Source organism: Triturus cristatus, chromosome 1_2, assembly GCF_964204655.1.
Source record: "Triturus cristatus chromosome 1_2, aTriCri1.1, whole genome shotgun sequence".
NCBI classification, from domain to species: domain Eukaryota; kingdom Metazoa; phylum Chordata; class Amphibia; order Caudata; family Salamandridae; genus Triturus; species Triturus cristatus.
The window spans coordinates 640,090,458-640,096,479 of NC_140580.1; the positions used below are offsets into that span (position 1 = coordinate 640,090,458).

The 6,022-nt window shown below is 40.4% G+C and overlaps 1 long non-coding RNA gene across 1 annotated transcript; it reads left to right on the forward strand.

The window, feature by feature from the left end:
• Positions 1-650: 650 nt before the first annotated feature.
• On the forward strand, positions 651-5,303 carry LOC146867762 (uncharacterized). Its single transcript, XR_014962194.1, has 3 exons — positions 651-826; positions 3,649-3,726; positions 5,029-5,303. It is a non-coding gene; the product is annotated as an uncharacterized LOC146867762 (long non-coding RNA).
• The last annotated feature ends 719 nt before the right edge of the window (positions 5,304-6,022 follow it).

Here is a 6,022-nt window from a genome sequence, read left to right on the forward strand (position 1 = left end):
GGTTACTCCTCAACAAAGTGCTGAATATGGACCTCAGTCAATCAAAAACTATTTAAGATATTGTGATATATTGCCATGGCATGTTTTTTTTCTCAGACGTTCCCAAACCTCAACGGGGCATATTATCAAGAAACGGCGCTAAAATTATCGCCGATTTAGCGGCAGAAAACTGTCGCTAAAGCGGCGATAATGGGCTTGATAATATGCCGTAGAGAATTCCCATAGAAGCCCATGTTGTGGTGTCAACATGGGCTTCTATTGGAATTCTCAAGGGCATATTATCAAGCCCATTATCGCCGCTTTAGCGGCAGTTTTCTGCTGCTAAAGCGGCGATAATTTTAACTCCGTGCTTGATAATATGCCCCTACATCCTTACAAAAATTATTAAGAACAGATGTCACAATATATAGTTTACTATTCCCAAAACTCAGTGCTGTGACTGAGGTTATTATTGCCAAACTCTGGGTTGGAATGCTCTGTGAGGAAATGCCCTGGCCTCCAGGAACAGTGAAATATAATTGCCTAACTATGTATCCTCCTATGTTGAAATCTGTACTTTTGAATCACAACTTGTCAAGACACCTGTTCATGATGACTGTTGTCTCAGTCACAAGGGTGGGTCACATTTGTGGGTATAAAATCACCCCATTGGAGAAAGAGCAGACACAGGTTAGAGGATTGCAATTTCAGGTTTTCTTTGAGAGCGGATCGTGCCCCACACAGCCTGAAAGAACCATGTCTGCCAAGGGCGGAGGACACCACCAGCAGCACCAGCAAAAGCCCCGGTGCCCAGAGCCGAGCCAGCTGCCTGAACCCTGCCAGGAACGTGAGTACTGCCAAGCCAAGGCACCCAATTGAGGAATCCATATTTATCTATAACTGAAATGATGGTAGGATGATAATTGCTAATATTGTTATTTGGCATTTAAATAGCAAATAATCCAATGTGCTTCTAGTGTGCCATCATCAATACCTAAAGTGTTCATCACTATGGGCGCCTTTCATAGGGCTATTTCCATACATCATTCTACTGTAAGTGCACAAAGAGCATAATTCACAAGTGCAGATTCAAATTTAAGATTCATAAACTAAGAATCAATTCATGAATGGATTTATTCAAGTATGCTATAAATTTATGAGTTAGTACAATTCCTCACAAGGGGGAGTTGTGGTAATTCCGTGGTGGGGGCACCCTCACAAGTTGGTGAACACTCACAAACTCACAGGCAGATCCCTATTCTGAAAGCAGTCAGAAATGTAAACCTGTTATGGGCAGTAGTACAAATCTTTTCAGAGGAAAAAGGGGAGAGAAAGTACCAAGAATTTGGTAGAGGTGGTTTGTAAAAGTGCCTCCACAGGAAAAAAAAGCACTGTGGACAAAGAAAAGGGATAGTAAGTACAAATGTTGAATATTTGCTACAATTTCTTATTGAGAAATAGGCACCTATTACCTTTAAGTATGTAATCATATTTATACATGCGAGTTTATCTGAAAATCTGTCATAGTCTCAGCTTCCCAATAGCACACTTGGACTTCTGTGTAAAATCAAAGAAAAATAGAAATGTTCTCTATTCCCAGAATGCACTGTATTTTCAACTCTGTTTGTAAATCTGGCCTCCTGTCGCTATGAATAGAATTTGTTGCTTTATAAACATGTTAAACAAGTATATAAATTGTAACAAGGTCAAATCAAAGCATGTTGATTATCTAAAAATTACATATGGATTTTTTAATCGAAAAACATGTTTTTCTTCCAATAAGACCACAATGATGAATTGAACAGGGACGGCATGAAATTAGTAGATTCTGGAAAGACTGAAAATTGCTTTCTACAAGAGTTGCACCTCATAATGTACAAATAGTATTAGGGAGGTCAAACATATTCCGTTTTGCGGGTCGCAAATTGTGATTTTTTGTGACTCGCAATTTGCGACTCGCAAAACAGAATGTACTAATGTGTCTCGGACACATTTATTGATTCCCAATGAGATCGCAAATTACCTACCTCATCAATATTCATCAGGCAGGTTGCAATTTATGACCCATTGGGAATGGGCTACAATCACAGAGATGGTGGCCTGCTGGGGACAGCAGACCACCATGTCTGTATTTGCTTCTTAAATAAAGCAACGTTTTTTTCAAATGCAGTCTGTTTTCCTGCAAGGAAAAGGGGATGCGGTTAAAAGAAAAAAATGTAAAGTTTTTTTCCCATTTTTTAAGGTCAAGCAGTAGTCTGTGGGACCACTGCCTGCTCTTAGAAAATATTTTAGCTGCCAAACACAAAGTGGAAGGGGGGGAAATACTGATACTGCATGCACATGAGCTTAACCCCTGGCGGTTTAACTGTGTCCTTCAGAGTTTCAAGGGAGATATGGTAGTCACATGTAGTTTTGGTTTTCCTAAGTGATTTAACTGCACACCATTTCTCTATCTGACCTGATTCCCATTTGCAAATTCCTCCAGGTAATAACCGTTAAAATGTGAAAATGTAAAACACAAAGCTATTCACAAATTTAAATGTTTTTGTAAACAATGAATTCAAACTAAATCACTTTCAGCCCAAACGTTTCAAACTATTTGACAATTATTCTGTATTTATATGCATTAAGATCAAAATAGTTTCTGACTCCTGTCTTCTTTCAATATAGCCTGTAATCTTAGTAGGTAAGCCATGAGCAAAACCTTGAGCCCTATAAGTCTGTAATGAACCAGTCATCCCATACTTTGAGCTAATGACTGCCCCTTCAAACTGTGTAACACAGAAAATGTAGAGTTATGCCTACTTTGAGAGGTGCATGGGCATTTACATCCTGCACAATTAATCACTATGGGCATCATAGTTTTTGTCCTGGTTACACTACCTGTGACACATGGTACTAGAAGCTCACAGGCTATCAATCAATCAGTCAATTGATTTGTAAAGCACAGCAAATCAGCTGTGAGGGTCTCAAAGCTCTGGAGCTGCTGCGTTCTTTGTGGTGATCTGCTCATTGGAACAGCCAGGTCTTGAGCCCTTCCTTGAATTGCTGGAGTGATGATTTGGTCCTGAGGTGCAGGGGAAGGTTCTTTCAAGCTTTGGTTGCCAGGAGTGAGAAGGAACATCCTCGGCTGTTGTTTCAGCAAACCCGGGGGGTGTTTGTGAGGAAGAGGGAGGAAGATCATAGGTGTCAGGTTCGTTGGTGGAAGGTCAAGCTTTTTTTTACATAAGCTGTTCCTTCATTGTGCAGTGCTTTGTGTGCGTGAGTCAACATCTTGAACTGGCATCTCTTCTGGATAGGGAGCCGGTGTAGCTTCACGAGGGGGTTGTGATGTGGAGTCGTCTAGGAAGGTCGAGGATGAGTCTGGCCACTGAATATTTTGCAGATGGTGCGGAGGGTGTGGAAGCAGGTGGCTAAGAGTTTTAGGGATTGGTTGGGCATTATGTAGGAACAGTTTTGGTATAGTTTTGTGTTCTATGATGTATTTTAGATGGTCTATTAATCCTACATGCCATATGCAATCAGTTACTCACTGCTACTTTTATTCACTGGCCTGCACCAAGTTGTTTTATATTTCATCAAAGTTAGGGTATTTTATTGAAACAAAAACAGCTGCAGGTCTATGCCCACACCCAATTTTATTAACTATTGTTATTTTATTCGTTCCAGCATGTAAACCAGTTCAGCAGTGCCAGGACCAGGCAGTTCAGCAGTGTCAGGACGAGGTACAGAAGTGTCCTACACAAGGTAAGGACGATGAACCACAATTACAGCATTGATACACGCTCATTAATATACCCAATAAGTAGAATATAAGCACAATATGGTGCTTTAACTAAGATGGCAGACTGATACTCTCTTGAGGAAAGCAGTACCAGGTGTTGAATCAAGTGTTAATGAAGGGTGGAATTATTTGGAAGTAGTTACAATACTTTCATCTCACTCTCAAGTACCAATGTCTGATCTTGCTATCAAACACCTTTTCAGGACCCTCCTCTACTTGTGTTTTCATATGCTGTCTAATTGTGCAAAGTGTATTCGTAAAATTTTGTTGTGTATCAATATGTGTACTTTCTTAGGTACAATACCCAAAACATCTAACAATCTGTCTATGTAATAAAAAAAACAGCTAGTCATTGAACCAACTATCAATATATAACAATTCACCGACTCTAAAAATTGCTAAATCAACCTACCAACCCAACAAACAATCTAACTACTGTAGCTACACGGCATTCACCCATCAGCTATGTGGGCAACATAACATCCGATTTGCCGCCCAAAAAGCACAAACAATCTCTCAATAGACGAGGAATCTGAATACTTAACATAACAGAACCCAAGAAAGTATTTGTTACATGCCCAGTTAATCAGAAATAGAAAAAAGAACCAGTAAAGTGCCCAGTCATTAAAACAACCCATCACATGACTGCCCATCCGTTGAAACAAGCAGTAAACATTAAATGAATCAGCTGCATTCAATCCCTTGATCAAAGACGCATCTCACCGGCCTCCATAAGCAGCAGTAATCTAATCAACCAGTAACCACACAACCAATGAAACACCTAACTGACAAACCACCAACCTTCTTAACCATTTTACTATTTAATTAGCCATTTGAGCAGCACTCTACTAATCACCTAAACAAATAGCCAGCTGTCCAGAAATCCAAAGACCTAATACACCATCTGCATAACCAACCAGGCATAAGTCAATTTGTCTATTCTGCAATTTGTATCATGTCACACCGTTATAAGGTGTTTGGAGTCTCAATCATTCTCCTCTGTAAAGAAACACCAGAAGTTTATCAAAACATTGACTTTTTGTTTCCTAATTGTATATTGCAATGATATATAATTTAGAATGACCTACATGGGATTTCTTTCTGTGATGGTATGCAAGGCAAGAGAAAGCAATTACAATAACTGGAGTAGGATAAATCCATGCCAATGCTTTTCTGCCTATCTAATCCACTAGTGGCAATATATATCCACCCTTAACACGTTGCAAACTTTCAGGTGTATTAACCTCATGACATTTCTTTCCCAGTTGAACCTTGCACACCATGCCCTCCAGAGCCCTGCCAGGAGCAGCAGAAGCCAGCACACCAAGGTGGATGCAAGAAGTGAAGATCTCAGCACTCACAGCCCCGCGCCTTCGATCAAGCCATTAGAATCCATGTGCTTGGGAAGTGTTTAAAAACATGCACCGTGCGAGCTGTCTAGGGCAGTGTCTCGATGATCATAGACCCGTTTAACCCTCTAACTGTATTTATGATTGTACTTTTGAAATAACACCAGTATTAAATTAATTTGATGAGCTAAGTTCCCGGTCTTGTCTCCAGCTGATTACTCCGAAAATGAACCACTGTTATATATTCTGATCAATGCACTGCTGGGCAAGATCTTTAAAAAAAAGAGAGACAGGCAGCCCTGACTGAACACCTCCAATAGATGTGTCATTGCCATGTGGTTGGAGGGCTGCCAACATTCAGAACTATCTTGCCACTTTGTTTGCAATAGGATTGAGCTTTCCATGATTTATGCCACGGCTCAGGTGTCCCACAGTTCATAAGGAAATAATGATTGAGGTGCCTGGACCGCAGATCCAGCCACTGCCATTATTTATGGTTTGCAATGGTGATCACTTTTCTCCCTAAAACATCTTCCATTTCATGCCTGCGTTACCCCTTAGATTCACTGATTTAACCATGTCATTTCATGTGTTACTTGCCCCCTAAAAATGCAGGCACATTTTAGGTATAACAGTACTCCCACGGGTACCAGCAAGCAATATATATGCCATAGTCATGGCATTATTTACGAATCTTTAGTCATTGACAGGTAACATTTTGCTGTGGTCTCTGGTAGCACAGGCAAGCGGACCACAGGCACTGAGGGACAAATGTACGACCAATTTTAGCATGCGCAAACGGGTTAGCGACCCATCTACGCATGCTAAAATTTGTATGGCCATGTACTAACACAATTTTGCAAGTCGCAAATTAATTTCGACTCCCAAAAAGGTGTTTAGAGACCCGCTA